General features: G+C 42.5%; 1 protein-coding gene across 1 annotated transcript in view; it reads left to right on the top strand.

Moving 5' to 3' along the window:
- Positions 1–24048, top strand: part of FGGY (FGGY carbohydrate kinase domain containing) — a 414960-nt gene that overhangs the window by 134624 nt on the left and 256288 nt on the right. The window lies entirely within an intron of this gene.

The raw sequence follows: 24048 nt of genomic DNA, 5'->3' as shown, positions 1-24048 counted from the left end.
ACACTTGATAAGGCAAGGTCCAGTAAACCAGGGATTGAAAATTAAGTTTAAAAAAATGACTAACCCATTGCCAGGCCCTTACTGAAGTTCCATGCTGACCTACTGGGACCTTGTAGCCTAGGCTGATTGGGAAAATATCTTCATTGGAAGAAAGAGGGCTTTGACATCTTTCCTGGTGGCTTTCCTCACAGTTGCAGTCAGCTTGTCTTCTCTGGGGAAACCAATGGCCAGAGGGGCACTGCAAGTTGCTGCTACAAGCAGTATTCATAAGGGAGTCTTGAGGGACTTTCAAATGCCAGCTCAGACTTGGCGAACAGCAGGATGGAAGGGGACACACGAGCACTCATGGATTTTTAAAAACATTATTTAAGTTTTCAGACTTTGAGTTTTGGCTGGAATGGCACAGTGCAGAATTTTGCAATGGGAACAACAGCATGTGGACCAGCTGCACTCTTGCCCTAATTCTAGTACTTTCGTAATCGTTACGTTTCCTAATAGAAAAATCCTCGGATCTAAGAGGATATTGGTGTCCAAGGTCATACCAGCTCTGAGAAGTACTTCACCCTGACATGTATGCATTCCATAAACATGTGTCTTAAATGAACATTCAGCACTCTGCAGCTCTGGCACGTAGTGTTGGCTCTGATCCCTACTTTAGCCAAAGCAGTTGGGTACAGTGTGTTCTAAATAGCACATCTCGTTGCATGAACTTCAGCTGTGCCTCTGGGGAGAGTATTTGAGACTTCTGTTACATCCATCTAGAATTAGTTATCTATAATTCAACTCCAGATTAAAGTCCGTGTTCCATGTGTTTTTGTTTTCTGTATCTATGTGTCTTGGGACGCAACATCATCCTCTCCCTAGATTACTGCAACTTCTTCCAATCCAATCTCCCTGGTACCCACGCATCTTCCCTTCAGTCTGTCCAAATCTATCCTCACCTGTCTTTCATCCATGAAACCAAGCTGCTCCCTTCACTGAATTGCCTGTGTCTTGTGCTGAGCATACTGGCAATTGACAAAAATATGTAATAATTGGTTAAGCATGGCCTGAATAAGAAGTTTAAAATAACCCATTGCACCAAGGGCCTTTGTAAACAGGAGATGCAAAGAAATGCTGTACTTAACTGAAAGGTCACAGTGAGATCACTCCGTCAGGAGGATAGCATTCTGGGCCAGGCCTCTCTTTGGGTGGAGGGAGGTTGTTGAGAACGTTCCAGGAAGGAACGGGTGATAGACTGTGGCAGGAGCATAGACAGAAAGGCCTGACCACACCAGAAGGAAAGAAGGGGGGAGAACCTGGAACTGGTGGTGCTAACCACTGGGTTGTTCTGGATTTACCATGCTGGCAGTGAGAGAAAGATTTGGCTTAATATTCTGAAGACTTTATTTTGTTCTTTCCCTCCCCAAAGCACCCAAGAGACCATGAGAAGAGAGGGAGAGGAAACCCAGGACTGTGTTTTACTCTGAGTCTTTCATTAGACAGTATCTGAGGCTCTTTGGAGTAGGGATTCTCTCTTACTCTCTGTTTTGTGTAGCAGCTCTGATCTCTGTTGGAGCCTGTGGGTGCCCCTGGAATACAAATGACCTAGATTTTCTTCTGCAGCACCTTGCACAAGAAGGGGAGGTGTGTTGCTGTTTCTGCATTGTTGACCCACTCAGCCCCCCGTAGATGGTCCTCCACCAGAGCACTGCAGATTTCTGGGGTAACTGGCTGTGGGAGAAGGTGGAGCAAGACGTGTTTTGGAGAGAGGCATCACTCTCTTCTCTTCACCTGGATTTCCACATGGAGATGATTATGCTGGGAGCTGGATAGTCTCCCTGTAGGTCTGCTACTGAGCTGCATTAGCAGACCTACCAGAAAAGTGGGCAACCAGACTGGGGAGCCGTCCACGGCATACAGCTCCTGGCTCACTGCAGAACAGGGTTCCAAACCCTGTGGATATATAAAATCTGCAGCCTCTGAATCCCCTCTACCTTAACCCCCTTCCATTTTTCCCCCTAATAGGAGAGGGCAATCTGGCTATGACAGAGAATGGGGTTGAGCTCCAGAAATTGTTTAATGATTTCCTTTTTAATGGCTACCTACCACTCCCATTAAAACCTTCATGTGGATGCTCATCATCTTTGAATACAGGATCCAAGGAAAGAATTAGAATTATATGTTCAATTACAGTTAGCAGATCATGCCAACTCCAGATTCATGAACGTGACTTGAACAGAGCCAGCTATAGCTCTGATCCTGTTCTTAGTGAAGACAATGGAAGTTCTGGCAGAGACATAAATATTAAGACAAATATGCCTGGATAGGAAGCTAAAGACTGGTATTTAGCTGTCTGCTGACATTGAGCAAGTATCCCTGCAAAGATGCACATACTGCCATCTGGCAAGATGCACATACCAACTCCTGAATAGTATTGCCCTTCTTAACTTGTAAATAAACCCACAAATAGATGAAGAAGAGCTTGTATCTTTTCATGCACAGCTGGGGCAAGGGCAAGGGTTTATACTTTAATGAAATGTGTTCTCCATTCTCTTTTTCCTGGGTTTGAAGCATTGTTAGACTTTATACTACCCAAGGCAGTAGAACTGTGAAATCCCTTCTGCCTGCAAAGCAAAACTGGAGACACATTTCTATCTGCTAGTGTCAACAAACAGATGACAATCAAAGAAGCCAGAGAGAGACTGAAGATCAGTCCATCGAGTGCATCTCCCTCTCAGTGCAGGATTATTTCCTGCAATGTATTGTGCAGCGTGCTTCTAACTGGAGATGATTCTGAGTTGGAAAGTCTGGATCCAGATTAGAATTTTCCCCTAGTTTACTCAACTTCTTGGGTCTTGGTTCAGTTTCTGGCAGGTTCTGAGTTGACTCTGTGGTGATGGTTACATGGCCCCTATATTTTTTGGTGAGCAACTCAAGACTAGGAGAAAGCATTTACTGGGCATCTTAGATTACTGTTGTTGTGTTTGACTTCAAAGTTGTTAATCATTTCAAAGGGCTTGATATGATCCCAGTGGTGGTAATCATAGTAATTGAAGTTAGGTAACAGTTTAATTTGGTTTTCAGGCACTAATAAAATAGAAAAATCCTACAAATATATTTTGAGAGGGCACCACAGCTGGGATCTGGACGTTCTATGCCACAAACTGCCAGAAGCCAGTTCATAGATTTTTAAACCAGGAGTGGGATCTATCAGATCAGTCAGTCTGACCTCCTGTATAACGCAGGTCATAACATTTCATCCAGTTACTCCTCTGTTGAGCCCAATAGCTTGTGTTTGACTAAAGCATGTCTTCCAGAAAGGCATCCAGTTTTGTTTTTGAAGTCTTCAAGAAAGAGAATCCTCTACTTCTTTTGGTAGCTTGTTCCAATGATTGACCCTCCTCACAGTTAAATGTTTGATATATTAGACTACTTCTGATTCCTTTTAAACTCTGGTTCTTTTACTCCATGTGCTCCTCCTTAAGGTTCTTCATCCTCTTACACTTTTTGTTTAAAATCAGTGGCTGGCTTCTCTGGTATGTACCTTCAATGGTAGCAAGAGGCTGCTGGTCTCCTAGTTCACCTTCCCTGCCTGTAAGACTTTTTAAATAGTGCCTTTACGTTTGGGCACATCAAAGTGCTTTAAGCCACTCATCTCCTCTCTGAGGTAGCTAAGCATGATTATACCCATTTTACAGATGGGTAAGGAATCATTTACTGATTCTGGTGCTTCAATCACTGAACACCCCTATCTATTCTTTTGATTCTCCTCTTGACACCAGTGTTTTGCTTCCTCTTCCTTCTCTGTTGTACAGGGGAACACTCAAGAGCCTCAATCTCAGTCTTCTGATCTCCCACTTTAGTACTCAACACTGTGAAGAAATATTCCGTTCTGTGCCACTTAATGTCACCACAGCTGGTCACGTGACTATAGAATTCTTTCTAATGCTGTCAGGGTTTGTGTTGGTAAGAGAAATTTCACATCTATATTTTCTCTGGTCCAACTGATGAAATTACACACAAGTTCCTAGTTTTGCTATGAAATGTTTAAGGGTAATCTGATCTGTGCATTGTGGCCCACAGAATGATGACTGTAAACCTGCCCCGGCTGCCATGTTTCTGGGCATCGCAACCAGCTTGGATTGGGTACTGGATCAGTGACACACTAAAAGTTTCATTTGAAAATGACCTGATCAACCTGAAGTTGTGAGCTGACTAATTCCTAGCCTACTGCTTTAAGTCTATACAGAACTAGTGATGGGCGAAACTCAAAAGTGTTTGAAGGACTGGTTGAGAATTTAGAACTCACATGCTTAAATGAATTGCCTTTTGGAGCTACTTTAGCACAACTTCAGAGAGGGCACAGCTCCCTCACAGCAGGCCTACATCTTTCTTTCTGAACCACATGTGTCTCTAAGCTCCCTATCACCGGGCAGATCCTGAATCTGCTTTTTCCATCTGGCTGGCTCTTTGCTGATCACGGACCTAGCTCTCTTCATATTTCCTGCACTTCCAGTCTTTCTGGTCAGAGTTACCATAGAATTGCATTTTAGAATTGTGTGACCGGGCATCCTGCTCCTTTAAGGCCTGGGTCTGGCCAGCCCTTTCAGTTAGCACCTGCCCCACCACACCTGGGCAAGGTGTGGAACTTAAAAGGAAGAAAATCCAGCAGATGGGGAGGAAGGGAACTGGGAAGGAGGCTAACTGGATTGATCGCTCTTTCCTGAAGACTAGACCTGTTTGAGGAAGAGATCCAAGGGACAGCAGGGAGTCTCTCCACTGGAAGACCTGTCCGAAAACAGATACAGAAAACAGGTATTAGGTCTCTTTTGGCAAGGACTGGGAAAGAAGCCCGAGTGACCCTAGGGCCAGAGGCCAGTGAGAGGGCCAGTGTATGCCTGGAATTACTGTGAATCTTTGGAACTACTAAGGTGGGGAGTGCAGAGGGCTTTTCAAAGACCCTAGTGAGAGAGCTGCAGAGGATCCCTGGAGTCCAGAGGAAGAAAAGCATAGTATGTTCTGTTATGGGAGAGGAAATACTATTTAAAGGCCAAAGTGTAAGGCCTTTGGACATTGGTACCCTGGAAAGGGTGGGACTAACTGTGAATTAGCTAGTGCACTAAGTAACTGAAGCTGCCTAGCAAGGCATTGACAGCTGAGTGAAGTTTGGAAAACCAGGGGAAACTGAGGCCAAGCTGCTGCAATACCCCACTGTGACGAGACAGGGAGTTTTGTAACACTTTTGTAAGACTGGAAGAGTGAACTGTCCAGTCCTTATAGAGCAGCTGGTCAACCTTGTTGGATCCCACAATGGAATCCTCCAAAATATTTGTAGCCAGAAGTGGGTGATGGCCCTGTGAGGCAGTTGCAGAGAGAGGGTTGGGAATTGGTTAAGGGGTTGCTGGGAGAGGGGGCTGGAGCTGGATATGCGGGGAAGTAGGGGTTTGGGCTTTAAAATATTGTTTTTTAAATGTTGAGCATGTAGTCAATGCTAATATAAAGCATGGAGAAGACCTTATTCCTGCTCCAAGGACCTGCCCCAGTCTTCTTTTCTGAACCTTAATCGGTTGGTAAGGAATATAGGCTGAGGCTCAGCTTGACTTGATACTTGATTAGAATGGGCTTTCCCTAGCTCTAAGATAATGAGACTTAAGAAGTTACTAAGGCCATGTCTACACTTCCACTCATGCCAACAAAACTTATGTCACCCAGGAGTGTGAAGAAAACATTCCCCTGCGTGACTTAGGTTTGACTGGCATAAGTGCTCAAGGGCATGGTGCTATGTGGGCAGGATTCAGAGCAGCAGCCGTATTAGTCTGTATTCGCAAAAAGAAAAGGAGTACTTGTGGCACCTTAGAGACTAACAAATTTATTAGAGCATAAGCTTTCGTGAGCTACAGCTCACTTCATCGGATAAGTGAGCTGTAGCTCACGAAAGCTTATGCTCAAATAAATTTGTTAGTCTCTAAGGTGCCACAAGTACTCCTTTTCTTTTTGTGGGCAGGAGACACTCTCCCGCCGACATAGCTACTGCCGCTCTTTTAGGTGGTTTTATTATATCAAAGGGAGACCTCTCTCCCGTCGGCATAACGCAGCTACACGAGCGATCTTACAGCAGCACAGCTGTGCCACTGTAAGCTTGCTAGAGTAGTCATGGCCTTCATCTACAGCTGCAGACTCTCTAGAACCCCAAGTTGGAGAAGGGAAGTGAACAATTCTTCATGGGCTGAGGAACTGTCCACCAGTAAAAAAGCTGGCAGTGGCAACTTCACTGCGTGCTGCACTCCCCACCCTTACAATGGCGTAAGGGGAGCTAGAGGTGTGTGAAGGTGTTCCAGGGACAGGTTGAAGCTCTTTTCCTTCCAGGTCTGCACTAGTAGAAGGTCCATGTGAGGCCTTCCACCAGTGATGTAAGTTTGAGTTGCTCCCTGGCAGCTTATGCTGGGACCAGTTGTTTGCCACAATTTGCTCCTTGCACCCTCCAAAGTGTGTGTGTGTCTGCCCCCAAAAGTGGGAAATTAAAAAGTGTCTTCTGCGAGGATCTGGTAATTATCATTTGATGAACAAGTATCAGCGGAGTGGTGATAATTGTTAGATGGATGGTAGTGTGTTACCTGCTATCTCATGCTTATGGGAAAGGTTTGTGCTGCGGAACAAAGTCTTCGTGATCTACTTTTGCAACACAATGCCATTGCAACAGATACAAGGCCTGAGCAGCAAAATTCAGTTCTGGATCTGACCTCGCACAAAGTTCAGGAGTGTTCTGAGCTGGAGCATTGACTAGCTGCTGCATGGGGATCTTAGGGTTTATCTCAGGCCCCACACCTGCTCCAAAATATGTTTTGGGGAGTCCTGGTGTCCTGCAAAAAGAAAAGGAGTACTTGTGGCACCTTAGAGACTAACAAATTTATTTGAGCATAAGCGCTCATGAAAGCTTATGCTCAAATAAATTTGTTAGTCTCTAAGGTGCCACAAGTACTCCTTTTCTCTTTGCGGATACAGACTAACACCGCTGCTACTCTGAAGCCTGGTGTCCTGCAGCACCAATTTTCAGTGAGACAGGACTGTAATGCCAGTTTGCTTTTCTTTGAGGAGTTGCTTATCATGGAAACAAAGCCCAGCAGTCTTGAAAGAAATTGCCTAACATCTGCTAGGAAGATGGTCAGTTAACACATCAGACTGCTCTTTCTTTGCTAGCATAACAGGTTCCCATCAAGTTTAACATCTTTAAGTCTGGAACAAAGATTACCCAGTTCTTGAAGTTAGTGATATGGGCTTCTAATTTCTTACTCTAAACTAGATATAGGGGTTTACACATTCTCTACTTCCAAAATTCAGCAGCAATAGAAGAAGAGCTTTCCTGATTAATGTAATAAATGCTTGAGAGGGTTAAATATTTCACTGGTTCAATTCCTTTGGATGGCTGATGCTGAGGTGGGTCATATTTGATGCAGACTGCCTAGATAATAGATATGAAAACTAATATCTCAGTTTGCAGAGGGGGGTTCTGAAACCTAAAATCCAAACCAGATGTGCAACCAAAAAGAGCAATGTGTATTTCAAAGTGTTGGGAAACAGCCCGAGGGAGGCAAATAAGCAAAAACAGCCCTGTTACTTAGCAACGTACACAACAAAACCAAACAGCCTGGCTGGCATCACTAGGGCAGGTTTTACTCTCTGCAGTGGAAAAGAAGGATGGGGAATAGCTCTGATCAATTTGGGAGTTTTAGATGACCAGGAAACTCCTCTCTTGTCAATCCTATGGTTACCCGTTTCTTCTGATTTGATCAGACCATCTCCTATATTCTTGATGTGGTTTCTAATGCTCATGCGGAAGTATAGGAGTTGGATAATAACTATATACTCTCCCCACTTCCTCCGTGTGCCTATGTTCTAACCTAGCCATGTCCTTGAATCTCCATTGGTTGACACCTTGCAGAGTCGTTGAAAGTGAGAAGTAAAGGCAAAATGGCTGTGAAATGCGACCATGTCAACATTTTGCACTGGTTTAAATAACTAGATAAAGTGTAAGGAAGTGGAGAATCAGGCCCTGGGTTTGAGGAACTGTCCACCAGTAAAAAAGCTGGCAGTGGCAACTTCACTGCGCGAAGGGTTTTATACACTCCCTGCAAAATGGAGTGTATAAAAAAAATTGAGGAAAATACGAAGTTGAAGAGTGAAATATATATTATTAAATGGTTCCAAAGTTAACTTCCAACTTGTTAGCATATAGCATTCTCCTTTTTCACGTGAGCGGATACAGAATCTCTCTTTTAATAGGTTTCAGAGTAGCAGCCGTGTTAGTCTGTATTCGCAAAAAGAAAAGGAGTACTTGTGGCACCTTAGAGATTATGCTCAAATAAATTTGTTTGTCTCTAAGGTGCCACAAGTACTCCTTTTGTCTTTTAATATTGTCAGACCTGAGAATTAAAACATTGTGTCAAACCCCAAAATAATCATGATAAGCTTAAAAAGAAGTCACAAGATTTGAAAAAAATAATTTTAGGGTTCTCTCTTTTTGCCTTTTGGTGTATCAGTCATTATGATTCAAGTTTTCCAGTTTTTCTCCATGATTAGGGCTGGAAATTTATCTAAATAAATACAACTTGAAGCCTGGTGTACATTAGACAGTTTTACTTACTTAAGAGTGTGTTCGGGGTGGGGGGACCCAACACATCCCTAACTGACATAGCTATGCTGCCAAAAGCTTTAGTGTCAATACAGTTATGTCAGCAAATGAATCCTTTGGTTCCATTTGGGCAACTGACTTGAGATACACCACCAAAAGAACTCATTGGCAAGTATTATATGTTTCTTCGCTAGTGAGGTTTACCAGTACAGCTCTACCAATATCTCTACGCTGGCAAACCCTTTTAAGTGTAGACAAGCCATGAAATTTGCACATAATCAAAGTGACTCAAGAACACAGGACTTTAAGAGAAATAGCACACACGATACTTGCAATAAACTTGCGAGAGCTGGCAACATTGGTGATAGGGATTTTCAGTTAAATGTCCTGCTAGCGAAGAGGTGTGGTCTAGTGGTATGAGCCCAGGACTGGGAATCTCTACCCCTGAGATCTAATCCCAGCTCTGTCACAGATTCATCTTGTAACTTCAAAACCAATATTTTACAAAGCTGCCAAACACTTGAAGTGTTATAAGAATTAGTGTGTAAAGTACTTTTGAAGAAAGAAAGGGATGTACAAGTGCCAAATATTGCAGTTAGTTATAAGCAAAATAACCTGATTAGTGATTTTTTTTCCCCTTGAGCATATTTGGATCAAAGTCTGCTTTATCATCTGAGCTCCATCCAGTATATCATGGGCCAAATTCACCATAGTTTGATTTATGTGCTGCACAAGTCCTGAAAAATACAAGCATGACCTTCTATAGCATAGAAGTTAGCTATCCAGGCTCATCTGTTTTGTGTAGAGTAATATTTCAATGGGGTCACTTTAATGTTTCTGAATCAAAATATTTCAGAATTTCCATTCATCAAAATATGAGAGTTTTTTGACTTTTCATCCCCATTGAGGGCAAAAAAATTCAGTGTTGAAATTTTCCATGGGACAGAAATTCCATTTTCTGACTAGTTCTAATAATAGCTTAGATGGATAGCAACATGGTTGAATTTGAACTTTCGAATTAATTGCTCGGTATTGCTTTATCAGTTCCTTGAGTGAACCAATTAGGAGGGGAAAGCTGTAGCCGTTACTGACATCTTTTCCATCCACTGAAGCCTGGGTTTATCTTGCATCTTCCACTAGAACCATCTCTACACTTTTAACAGACCCTTCTTTAAAAAACAAAAAAAACAAACACCCCCCCCACACACACACACAGAGAAGAAAAGGATGAAGGCAATAATAACTGGTCCCAGTATGGTCATATCAGGTATGATTTGCAGACCTGGTCTAGTTATATCTGGACAACCTGTGGGATCTCCCTTGCTTCACAGATCTGCTCTCGGAGCCCAGATTTTTACCCTAACTTTCAAATTTTGTTTCCTGAGGTGGTTTATGAACGGCTGAGTTAGAACTGGCTGGGTTTGTCCTCTAGGGCTGTCAGGTTCCTGTTAAATTCCAGTAAACCAGATGTCTGTGGCAAGAATTGTATTCCCAATGGTGAGCAAGAGGGAAATGCAATTTTGGAATAAGGGCGCACAGACAATATTTCAACCATTTCTGGCCTGAGGAAGGTTATAGGTGATTTTAGTGCCGCAGGTGATGTTGCTGTGAACTCTTCCTTGTAATTTGAAAAATGCGTGTTTTCTCCATTATTGGTGCCTCTGATCCACAATGGTTTAACTTAAGTGACAGTTTCATAAATAAAATGTGGCACCTTAGAGACTAACAAATTTATTTGAGCATAAGCTTTCGTGAGCTACAGCTCACTTCATCGGATGCATTTGGTGGAAAATGCATCCACCAAATGCATCCGATGAAGTGAGCTGTAGCTCACGAAAGCTTATGCTCAAATAAATTTGTTAGTCTCTAAGGTGCCACAAGTACTCCTTTTCTATTTGCGAATACAGACTAACACGGCTGCTACTCTGAAACCTGTCATAAATAAAATGGTTCCTTTTAAATTGCCAAGGCATTTACAGTAAGCCTTGCACCTGCATATGAGGTCCATTAGCATCCAATTAAGTGATAATTAGCGGTGAGAGACACCGTCATTTGTATTTCTTAGATCTGTTTGTAAATCACAATGGGCAGCTGTGGAATCCTGCAGCAGTCCAGGGCCAATACCTGTGGCAGGAAGGGGAGGACTGCACAGGAATAGTTCTGAAGCAGTCACATCTGGCAGCCTTCTCGCAGTGTTGGAATGGGCAAACCATTTGCAATGAACAATTCATTTAACAAACTTAGTCCATTTTTTCTATGTTTCTGAACTAGCCGCGAGTTTCTGCTATCCATAACACCCCATTGAATAATCCATGTGGACAGCCGTGCACACTCACTTCTGAATGGTTGCCTAAATCACATGGTATTGTTTCTCTTCATTGACTGGATTATCTAAGTTTTCCAAAGAGGAGACCTACTTGAAGAAATCATTGGAATGCTGAATCTTTTCGGGAAGGAGAACTTTACAGGGAGCCAACTGGTCTTGTGAATTCTGGGATCTTTTATATCCTATTCTGTCCCTCTTTTTGAACAAGAAAAAGTATTCTACTTGCCAGTGTAGGGGGACACTAGATATAAAAATGTCTGGACTCTTTCATGCTGAGGGAGATTGATACAGTAGAATCTCAAAGTTACGAACACCAGTGTTATGAACTGACTGATGAACCATACAGCTCTTTTGGAACTGGAAGTACGCAATCAGGTAGCAGAGACAAAAAAGAGCAAATACAGTACAGTGCTGTGTTAAACATAAACTACTAAAAAAAGGAAAGTGTAAAAAAGATTTGACAAGGTAAGGAAACTGTTTTTGTGCTTGTTTCATTTAAATTAAGATGTTAAGCCGCATTTTTCTTCTGTGTAGTAAAGTTTAAGTGACTGTGTATTAAGTCAGTGTTCAGCTGTAAATTTTTGAAAGAACAACTATCATGTTCTGTTCAGACTTACGAAAAATCAGAGTTACGAATACCTCAGGAACTGAGATTGTTCATAACTCTGAAAGTTCTACTGTATACAGTTTTATTGGCTGTTTAGCAGACACTACCTTCAATTTTCTCTGTCTCATTGACACTAAGGTATTTCTATGCTCCCAGACCCTTTCTTCTCTGACTGGGGCTGCAGCTTTCTGCCCCTCCATCTCTTTCTGAGGCTTGAAGATTTTCTTCTTAGTAGTAGCCCTTTGAGGGAGGGGAGGAGCCCCACAATAAGGGGCAACATGGAAGAAGATAGGGATGGAACTGTGGGAGAAACTGGTGGACAAGACTGGCATTGTAGGTAGAACAGAAGAGGTGGAGCTTGACCCAATAAGAAAAAACTCCAGTAGGAAGGAGTAAAGTGGCGAAAGGCATAAAAAGTGAGGATGAGAAGCTATGAACTTAATGATGTGAAGCAGGGGAAATGGTGGAGGGATTAAGACGAGAATGATTTGGTCAAAGCATAGCCTTTGGTGTGAAGACACCAAGCACTGGAGAACCCATCACTTCCCTTGGAAGTTTGCTCCAGTGGTTAATCACCATCACTATTTTTAAAAAAAATGGTGCCTTATTTCTCATTTGATTCTGTCTGGCTTCAGTTTCCAGCGATTGGCTTTTATTATGCCTTTCCTGGCTAGATTAAAGAGCACTTTAATATTTGTTTTATGCTGGAGGCCACACTAGATTATCACAATGGTCCATTCTGGCCTTGGAGTCTATGTATATATCCAAGGATCGCATTAGCCCTTTTTGCCACAGCATCACACTGGGAGTTCACGTTGAGTTGCTTGTCCACTATGACCCCTATTCAGAGTCACTGCTTTCCAGGATACAGGTAGGCCATTTGGTAGGTATGGCCTGCATTGCTTGTTATTAGATACATAAGTTTGCATTTGAAGGATGGTATTAATAGATTCCAAGGCCAGAGGGACCATTGTGATCATCCAGTCTGAGCTTCTTTATAACACAGGCTGTAGAACTTCCCCAAAATAATTTCTAGAGCAGATCTTTTAGAAAAGCATCCAGTCTTGATTTTAAAATTGTCCATGATGGAGAATACACTGCAACGCTTGGTAAATTATTCCAGTGGTTAAGGCATAGTGAGTGTAATTATTTCCAGCCTGAATTTATCTAGCTTTCACTTTCAGCCATTCAGTTGTGTTATACATTTCTCTGCTAGCCTGAAGAGCCTGCTATCAAATATTTGTTCCTCATGAAGGTACTTATAGACTGTAATCAGGTCACCCCCTTAATTTTCTCTTTGTTAAGCTAAACAGATAGAGAGATTCAAAAGAGCTCAATCTCTATAAGACATTTTTTCTCATCCTTTCATCATTGTCTTGTGGCTCTTCTCTGAAGCTTCTCCAATTTATCAACATCCTTCTTGAATTGTGGGCACCAGAACTGAACACAGTATTCCAGCAGTGGTCACACCAGTGCCAAAGACAGAGATATTAAACAAACCTTTTGTTTGAGTGGACCCCTCTTACCAAGACATCCAGATCATTCTGCCTGATTCTTTTCCTTATCATTATTCATCACTCTGCCAATCTTTGTGCAATCTGTGAATTGTATCAGCAGTGATTTTTATATTTACGTACAGATCATTGATAAAAAGTATTAAGTAGGAATGGGGCTAGAGCTGACCCCTGCACAACCCCCTGGAAACACACCTACTCAGTTATGATTCCCCTTTGACAACTATTGGTGGAATATGATTATTTCACCACCAATGCTGGTGGAGTAAAAACTGTTAATTTCATATTGGAGTGATAACTGTGTGATTCCCAGCCCCAAACACTTTGCCTTCCACAGAAGAAGAAAAAAAGAAGCCTACTTCATTATTACCATATCTCTGGAACAGGTTTTACCTATTGCATTTACCTCACCACATTCTCATTTGAATTCCCCAGCCAGCCCTGTAAATGTAGATTCATTTCTGTCTTGGATTCACCTTCCCCTAACAAACCTCTCTTGGAAAGTGGAATTCATGAACTGGGTGAGTACAGTTCCAATGTAGGAACTGCAGGACATTTCATAAATATCTCTGCCAGCTAGTAGGGGAGGTCAGGGAATATATTTACATTAATCCAACCTCTAAATGTTCCAGAAGCAACTTGACCTAAAGGGAGACATCACCATGCAAATGTTCTCTGGGTTGATTCTTCTAGCAATCTTTTCTGTAATTGCAACTATGTCAAATCCTTTGTGGATCAGGCAAGAAAAGACTTGTAACTACTATGGTTCAGCTATCAGGGCTCGATGCTGTTCCCACTGGAAGCTTTGCCCAACTCATTAGAAGCAGGCTTTGTATGACCAATTTGTGTCTGTGTTTTTAATAAGAGGTTATGTATTTCCAGGTGTACTGACTGCTATTACCCATTGAAGTCAATTGAATTGTCCTCATTTACAACTGCTGAGGATCTGACCCTTCCCCCCACCCTCCAAAGTAACGTATTAGATAAAATCTCATCCTTTTCCTGGAGTTAAGGTTGAGGGAAGGTGTAGAGAATCTGCTACTTACAAGAATTTTCTTGCTTTTCCAAACTGTGAGATTTTTAAGTGCCTAAAATCCATTGCTGCATCAGCAGTTTTGAGCAAGTTTTTTTTTTAAGCACTCTGCCAAAAGCACAATTTGGCACACAAAAATTATTAGTTTGTTTCTCAGTGCCACAGGAATAAAGTCACTTTATTGTATCAGATGTGCAACAAGAAAAGACAACATTTAAAATACAGAATAATTCAACACAGAACTTTATCCTTCAAAATAAGAGCATTAAAGTTAACTGGGAGTGTGAATCTGATTGATATAGTAGGTTAAATATCTTGAAACAGGGGAATAAATGCTTCTGAAGGCCTAGATTTAAAAAAAAAGTCTTTTAGTTCACTAGTGAAGGGAGTTCAGTGATCTTGACTAATTCATCAAGAGCCTCTGTGGTCCAAGTCTGTCTCTGACACATGTACACATCACAGAACCAGAGTTCAACATGTATGACAGCTTTTGTTTTTTGAGAAGCTTGGTGGTAATTGCACAAACACTGCCCCTTTTACTTCAGTGTGTTCACTTGCAAAGGTACAAATGAGAGCAGAATTCAGTCCTTTGTACTTAGATGTTGCTTTCATCTGCAAATTTGAAAAGGCTGTCCATCAATTAATCTTTATGTGAGGAAATCAAGTACAGATGGGGAAAATGAGATACAAGTGACATCAAGCATCTTGACCAAGAGCACATGGTCAGATCAATGTCCAAGTCAGGAATCTGTTATGTTCCCCTGATCTAACTACTAAGTTGCCTTTCATCCTGTTTGAAGGAAGAGCAAGAAACGGTATCATAATCTCTGTTCATGGGTCTGGGGATGCTACAGGTCTTGTGAGCAAAAACATTCGTTTGAGTAGCTTAAATTGAGCCCCCTTAAAAAGTTGTTGAAATCTTCTGGCTCTTCCTTCATCAGTGAGGGAGATATTGCATCGAAACTAAACATGGCCAGATTCTCCTCCCCTAAATTTTAAACACTGACCAGGATCATCAGCTCCATGTTAAAAGTTAATTGCCTCAGAGAAGCTCTCCTTTCTAACTGAAGAGTTATGTTGCCTGTGGCACTACATCTGTTAAAAAACACAGTAGACAAGATGAGTTGAAATGAAATATTTTACTCCTGTGAAGCAATTAGATTATAGTTGTTTTGTCAAACTCTTTAAAACAGTATTAATAATATTTGGTGACTTGGCAGCTCAGCCAAATCCCTCATTCCTAGTATTGTTGTTAGTGTGTTAGTCAGTATTTTACATTGAGCTAGCTAACAGCTGGCTTGGCTTTCTTCCCCACTGAAACAACCGCTGTTTCACAAAGAACATGGATAATTTTGTCTTCCTTGACATTAATAGATCAAGAGAGGCCTTTGCCAATACAAACTCATCTTTAATTTGTCCAGTTTAAATGAGACACCCCCCCCCCCAGTAAAATTTGTTGTTCTCTTTTATTGAATACTTTGCAACTATCTAATCTTTTAATTTTAGCTGAAGCTTAGTGGGTGGGATGTTTAGAAGAATCAAAGTCAAAAGGAAGCCAAAATGCAAAACAAAAAGAAAGGTCTCGTTTAAGATCAATAGAACAGTAAGAGTACGGTGCCCCTAGAGCCATATGCAATGGTAGCCCAGGACTGAAAAAAGCAACCAGATGGCAGTGCTAGATTCTCACTGCAGTCCAGATTCATCTCTGTCTCCTTTATTGCCCATTGTCTCCATGACACAGGATGGAAAGTGGTGTCATATCGAGAGCAGTATATGATGCTGCACCTGCTTTAAAGGCACAATAACATACCTGGACAAGGACTTGAAGCTCCTATAGAAAAGCCTTTTATGGTGGTCCAAGACTGAAGACTTTTGAGAACCCAGTGTTAGAGCATTGAGATGTTTGGATGGGATGGGAGTCCACAGAATAGCAAGATATGAATCTAATGCAATGGTCCAAAGAACAACTAAGCTGTAGAGATACTGCATTAGAGCAGTGTTATCCCTCTTGATGCAGGTCTAATGCTTTCCTAAGGCTGCAGAGCAATATGCAGGGAAAATGTAGGTAACAGGAGAGAGTCTGTGCAAACATGAGTAAGTGGAATAGGGCAGGTTTTTTTCAGTGTGAAACTGCTTAGTTCTTCAATTTAAAAAAAACAATAATGGGCTTAGTTTTTGGTAAAATATTAACCATTTTTTAAGCAATGGCCCATTTCTAGTTTAAAATGGAAACTTTCTCTACAAAAATAGCTGTTTGATTGAAAATGTAAGTAAAGCAAAATTTGGGGAATGTGAAACTGTGACAATGTTTGTGTGAAATTCCTTTTAAAAAACCAACCAACCCTGTGAGTTACACACTGCTCAAGGGCTAATTCTTTTTAAATGATGCAAAGGATGTTACATAAGGAAACTCACCGAACTGCATATAACCTGAGAGATCTGAAGACCCCATTCAAACACTTTCAAGGCTTAGCTTGCAGTGCTTTATATACCGTTAATTTCCAACAGGTTAGTCTTTAAAATCCTTTACTGAAGTCATATGTTGTTAATCTGCCATCCAGAACTTTTGCAAGTTCCAGAGTGTTTTCATTTTATGTTCATGTTTCAAGTTCTTGTCACACTAACCATCTTGACAGTCAGTCAAGACAATCTGACATCAGTTATTTTTTTTCTTCCCTTTAGAGTTGATTATCTCTTCATAGATATTATATGCATTGTTTATACATGTTCAGAAAAACTTTCTTAAATACACCCTGAAAAGGCTCTGAACCTCTCATCCATAACATTTTATGATCCAATGCAAGGGAGAAGAGACATGTAGCTTTTGGTACTCTTGTAAGGTGTCTCAAAGAGTTTTAAAGTGAATGAATTGCAAATTAGACAACTCAAGGGATTGGTAATGGCAGAATAAAGAGTTTTATAGTATTGAGGGTAAAATCCTTGTCCTGTTTGAAGTCAATGGAAGTTCTGCCATTTCTTTAAAGGAGTCAGGATTTCACTCTGTCTCTGGTTCAAGTGTGGCATTCCAGATTCTGATCTTGCAAAAACTTATTCACCTGCTTATCTTAAACTCCCATGAAAGTACTCGCCTATGTAAAGTTGAGCAGGTGTCTATATCTGTGCAGGATTTGGCATTAGATGTTACCCCAGGATATATACCTTAACACACTCAAAACCGCCTTCACCAAACAAGAACACTCCACCAGAGAAGTAGATTGTATCATGGAACAGGTCCACTAGATACCCCAAGAGAACCTGCTTCCATACAAAAATAAAACTCGCACTAGAACCCATGCGGCATGTCATCAAACTACTACAACCCATACTCAATGGGGATCCTATCCTGAAAGAAATCTTTCCTAAATCCCCTCTTCTGGTCTTCAAATAACTCCCCACCCTCTTCAATCTCATCATCAGAAGCGAGCTCCGCACAGAATATGGGCGGCACATATAATAGGCTGGGGAAGGCTGTGCCTCCTCAAACAGCCCTGTGTGACCCCGCCTTGCTCCACCCCGAGAACCCCCTTCTATTTGCTGATACTTGGCCCCAGCCCAGGCAGATTGCTCCTTTTCTGGGAAGCCTGCTGGGGGTGCGGGTGGGGCTAGAGGGTGGCTGGGACTTGGGGTGGCTGGGGCCGCCCAGAGCTCTGGGGCTGCCTTGCTAGGGAGGCTGCCCGCCTGGTGCTCCAGGGCTCGGGGGGGGGCTCCCTGCCACCTGCCTGGTGCTTTGGGGCTGGGGGGGTGGGGCTCGTGCTGCCCACCCAGCCAGTGCTCCGGGGCTGGGGGGGATGCGCACCAGGGCTGGAAGCGCTCAGGTGGCCGCAGGGGTGGGAAGCCTCTGGTATTCAGCAGAGGAAGGGGGCGGGAGGGGCATGGCCTCAGGTGGAAGGGGTGGGCCAGACTGGGGCTAACCTCCCTGAGCCCGTGCATCACCCACAGCCCATTACCACGACACACCAACTCAAAGCGGCACCAGACCCTGCTGGCACAATAGGTGCAAAACCTGCAGCCATATCTCTACTGCTATAATGATTAACCCTCCCTCTCCCCCCCCCCACACAGAGAACACCTTTCAAGATCCATGGTTCCTATGCATCCTATCACAATGTGTGGTGTACCTCACCCAGAGGACTAAATTACTCCAATAGCAAGTATGTGGGTGAAACCAGTCAAAGCTCTTGAATGAACTCTCACAGGAAAATTATAAAAGACAAAAGCACCACATTACGTGGGGGTGAACACTTCTCACAAAGCGATCACTCTATATCTGACTTCTCCGTCCTCATCCTCAAAGGAAACCCGCCCAACGCTTTCAAAAGACAAGCCTGAGAGCTTAAATTCATAACTTTGCTAGATACTAACAATCATGGACTGAATAGAGACCCTGGATTTGTGGCTTATTACAACAATCAGTAACCCACTAACAACGCCCCCAGCTGCTTTCCTCCCCCTTCCTTTTCTCCTTCTGACTGGAGGGGTGTTAAAGGGCCATGACACCTTGAATGGGCCCTCGAAATATGTTAGCTACTTCTGCTAAACAATCTGTACCACTTTGTATTTAGCAGTGACACTCTGAGTTAGGCCATGTCTGCACTAGCGCTTCAGTCGGTAGAAGTTACCTTTTGCATCTCCCACTGTATTCCCCAAGGCTAGCTGGGAGTTTAACTATCAGGAAGGGATAATTGGAACTGAGGCCAGGTCTACACTACCACTTACTTCGGTATAACTTACGACACTCAGGCGTGCGAATAAGCCACCTCCCACCCTGAGCAACATAAGTTACACCGAACGAAGTGCCCGTGTGGAGAACGCCATGTAGTTGGGGTAGCGACATTCATTATGCTGATGGGAAAGCTCTCCTGTTGGCATGGACTGTCTTCACCAGACATGCTACAGAAGCACAGTTGCAGCAAAGTATCCCTTCTGGTGTAGACTAGCCCTGTGTCACATAGAGGGTGTCTGTTCGTAACCTATGTCTCGTCTCACCTGTTTCATTTGCCTCTTCCATTTGTTTACTGCCTTTCCTATTGTATTTTAAACTCTCCACCACCCATTCCTTTACGATACAGGCGTAGGTCAAACTCTTCGCTTTCCCCAACCCCCACATGTTCCTTCCAAAGAAACATGTCTGGGACTGTATTATGTACCAGAGAGTCATTCTGGTCTCTGAGGTAAATATGTAATTAACTTGTTTCTTTACATCCTGTATCATTTCTATGTGCCTGGGAAAATGCCAAGCTATCATGTAATATGTAATTAGGCAACATTTTAATAACCAGCATTAGGTAGCAAATAAGAGGGTATTGTATAGCACCTGTAACGTAATATGTGCAATGGGTATTATATTGTCTATCTGATTAATAAGCCTTTTGTGACTCTGTTCACTGGTCACCATTAGGAAGTCACCATCTGCCAGTGGTTACCATGCAATGATATGAGAGATATCACAGTAGTTTTTCTTATATTTGTCACAGCTGTTTCTTGTTCTACCATGGGTATCACCATTGCCCATGTCCTACCAGAAGATGACTTAATTAAGACAAATGTTCTCTGTAGAACGACTCCTTCTGAAATGTATGTATGCATTTATTTATTTATTAATTAACTTGTAGCTGCATTGTTCTAAGTTCAGGACCCTCTGTAGGGTTTAGAAGATAACAAAATTGCGAGGCTACTTCATAGACTGTCTGCTTGCTGAAAAAAATCCATGCTGAAAAAAACAAGGGCTGGGTGACTGGGCAACAAAATGGCAGATGAAATTCAATGTTGATAAATGCAAAGTAATGCATGTTGGAAAACATAATCCCAACTATACATATAAAATGATAAGGTCTAAATGAGCTGTTCCCACTCAAGAAAGTGATTTTGGGAGTCATTTTGTGGATAGTTCTCTGAAAACTTTCACTCAATGTGCAGCAGCAGTCAAAAAAGCAAAATCTTGGGAATCATTAAGAAAGGGATAGATAACAAGACAGAAAATATCCTATTGCCTCTATATAACTCCATGGTACACCCATATCTTGAATACTGCATGCAGATGTGGTCGCCCCATCTCAAAAAAGATGTATTGGAATTGAAAAAGGTTCAGAAAAGGGCGACAAAAATTATTACCGTATGGAACGCCTTCCATATGAGGTGAAATTAATAAGACTGGGACTTTTCAGCTTGAAAAAGAGATGATTAAGGGTGGATATAATAGAGCTCTATACAATCATGACTGGTGTGGAGAAAGCTTATGCTGAAATACATTTGTTAGTCTCTAAGGTGCCACAAGTCCTCCTGTTCTTTTTGCGGATATAGACTAACATGGCTGCTACTCTGAAACCTGTAAATAAGGAAGTGTTATTTACTCCTTCTCATAACACAAGAACTTGGGGTCACCAAATGAAATTAATAGGCAGCATGTTTAAAACAAACAAAAGGAAATACTACTTCACACACTGCATGGTCAACATGTGGAACTCATTGCCAGGGGATGTTGTGAAGGCCAAGAGTATAACAGGGTTCAAAAAAGAACTAGATAATTTCATGGAGGATAGGTCCATCAATGAGCATTAGCCAACATGGGCAAGAATGGTGTCCCTAGCCTCTGCCAGAAGCTGGGAATTGGCTACAGGTGATGGATCACTTGATGATTACCTGTCCTGTTCATTCCCTCTGGGGCACCTGGCATTGGCCACTGTCAGAAGACAGGATACTGGGCTAAATGGACTTTTGGTCTGATCCAGTATGGCTGTTCTAATGTTCTTAAGGGCTCAGATTGTGCCTCTACTACTCTGTGGGTACTGAGTCCTGGTCATCACCAAGCTAGCTGGTCAGGAGCTTCACCTGTGGAATGCTGTTACAGTCTAGAGGAGAGAGGCCTGCCTAGCGGTCACTCACCGGGTGCTTTTCTGTGGCTTCCTAGTCACCATAAAACAAACACACTTCTGCATATTGCAATGGGTTGATGGAACTTGAGGGGCTGATGGGAAAGATTGCATGTGGGGAGGGTTTTTTCAAGGGTGAGTGGCAAATAGGTATAATCTCCTCCTCCCACGGTCCAGCTGACCGCTCTAACATGGAGCCGACATCCATCAAGGAAGTGGGGTTCTGGAACCATGCCATGTTGCCAGGACTAAAGAAATGGAAAGAGCAGATCAATGAAATAATGTTCTTTCTTATAACACCATCAACAATTATTCTAAAACAAAACTCTGAATTACTATTTGCCTCAGATAACCTCAGGATGCCCTAAATAGATCATTCTGTTATGCAAAGTGGGAGAAAGGGGACATGTTTCTTAACTACATTAAATAGGTTAACCTGGATATTTTCCAAGCAGCAAATACACATACACATTCAGTAACACATTCACAAATTTTCACTTACGAATGTTTTGTACACATAAAATTCATTCAGTGCTTGTCAATGGAACCTTACGGCTAAATTGGGCACTTTGGGCCAGATCTATGGTGCAATACGGCACAGGTCCCTTGCAGTCAAGAGCTATGGCAATTCACACCAGCTGAGGATTTGTCCTTGTGACTTCTGTGGAGCTGCAGCTCTTACACCACAAGGCTCAGTTTGGCCCATAATGTGAGATCCGTTATTATCAGATGTGCCTTTCAAGGTGGGACTTTTATATTCTTTTGTGATTAGGTAAAACTTTTATAGGAGCATCTTTCAACCCCATGGGGTGGAAGCGCTCATCCTTGTAAGTTCCCTTCCTATACAATATAACTGTATTTAAATGATAATTGCTGAAATGCACGTGTTGCTTTTTGCTCAGAGAGGCTTCACATAGACTGCATCTACGCTCTGAAAACTAGTGTTAAACTGTGAAGATCTTTGGTTATAAGCACGTTTGGCCCCACTCACACAGGCTGCTGGCTCCTTGGGCAGCTGGCTATTGGCAAAACAAAACCTGAGGTGACTGGTAATTAATTAAATAGAAACAATTATAACTTTAAGAATGATTAATTTTCCCACCAGCAGCAGTTATAAAAGTCAGCCTCAGAGAGCTGCTAGTAAATTGAAATTTGGAGCGTGGGGTAAATCTGTTGGAGCTGGGCCACATGTGGAAGGAATTGTTCCTCTGTGCTGGCTTGTCCATCAGAGAGCTTTCCTGCTCAGAAAGTTGATCCGGAGGGGTCCATACAGTTGATAGGAATGTATTTTGGTTATTTCATTGTTTTGCCAGGCATGGAACTTCTTCATTGCTATACCTTCCTATATCAGGGGGTTGGACTAGATGACCTCCTGAGGTCCCTTCCAACCCTGATATTCTATGATTCTATGATCTGTGGAGAAAGCACAAAGTCAGATGGGAGGAGTGCAAGTTTCCATTGACAGGCATTGTTTTTCCTGGGAGCCATAGCTAAATGAATGAAGAATCTTCCCTACAATAAAAGAAAAGGAGGACTTGTGGTACCTTAGAGACTAACAAATTTATTTGAGCATAAGCTTTCGTGAGCTACAGCTCACTTCATTGGATGCATGTAGTTCACGAAAGCTTATGCTCAAATACGTTTGTTAGTCTCTAAGGTGCCACAAGTCCTCCTTTTTCTTTTTGCGAATACAGACTAACACGGCTGCTACTCTGAAACCGTTCCCTACAATAGGATGGGCGGGAGGGAGTTTAGGAAACACCACAGTGAGAAATACTTTGTTCTATGCCTGTGATATCCCTGATAGTTTTATTCATCACCTTCCAACCAGGGACAGCAGAAGCTTTCTAACAGGGCCACCTCCCTCTCCCCCCCGGCTCCTGAACCCTGGACCCACACCCCTTTCCTGCCCCATCCCTCGAGGCCCCACTCCTGCACTACCTCTTCCCCCACAAAGACCCTTCCCCTGCCTCCTGTTGCTCGTCCTTATGGCTGGTAAAAAGTGGAGAAGGGCATGGCCCCCTGTCCTCCCTGTTCTGGTGCCCCTGCTTCCAAAACAGTGTACAACCCCCCTTGTTGGAGTCATTAAAACACTGAAATTGGCAAAAACTTGTCAGTTCCACTCTGCCAAATACTTGTGGTCACACCAACAGTTGTCATATTTATTTTAAAAAGTGCCCGGGGTATTAAAATGGTAAAATAAATTACAAGCTTCTCTCTGCACAAGTACACAGAAGCTGGAACTCAGCCCTAATTATCTTCTGCTGCTATGCCCCAAAATAAGACACCCCCTTTCCACCAGATGCCTCTCAACTATGCCTGTGCCTCACTCATTTCTTCTGCACTGGCTGTTGTTTCTTGCATCCCTAGCAGGAGCATAATAGACGGTCATGATTCACTGTACAGGAACTGAATGTCAAAGTTGAAACAAAGTTTACTTCCACAGTTGGTGTGAACATGAACATTGCCAGTGCGATGAGTGGTGTGTCACTCTCACAGCATGGATGTCTGGGTGGGGAAGAGAGGTTATTCAGCTCTTTTGGGGTGGTGGGGGGGGTGGCGGATGTGGGAAACTTAGCAGAGGTGTCTCAGAAAGTGGGACAGAATGTGTGTCTGTGAGGTTTTTTTTTCAAGCTTTTACATTTGGGTGACACAAAATTGTCACTGACAAAAATATGAATTTTTAACACTGGCATCAAGTCCAACCTCCTTTATAGAGCAGTCATAGAAATCTATAACTGAATTGAGAAGAACAATTCATTCCAAAGTCAATGCCTGTGGAAAATCTTCAGAGCCTATTGGAAAGCGTTTCTTGTCACACCAGAAATTCTAAGTAGAGGAAATCAATCTAAAGCATCAAAAACGGTAAGATGGGAATGCACATATTTAGAATGTGCTTTAAGGCTGGCACCTACATGACTTCTACAGCAAGTAATAATATGGACACCACTTGGAAAGAGAAAAAGAGGGCAAACTAGAGAAACATTACACAGAACAATAAAGAAGCTAGATTCAGGCTTCTGAGTGTCATGTTGATGAACAGACCAGCATATGAAATAAATGGTGGAAACTGGGGGACGCCCTATGC

Source organism: Dermochelys coriacea, chromosome 8 (genome assembly GCF_009764565.3).
Source record: "Dermochelys coriacea isolate rDerCor1 chromosome 8, rDerCor1.pri.v4, whole genome shotgun sequence".
NCBI lineage: Eukaryota > Metazoa > Chordata > Testudines > Dermochelyidae > Dermochelys > Dermochelys coriacea.
Note: the sequence above shows the minus strand (reverse complement) of the source record. Positions and strands in the feature narration are given on the sequence as shown.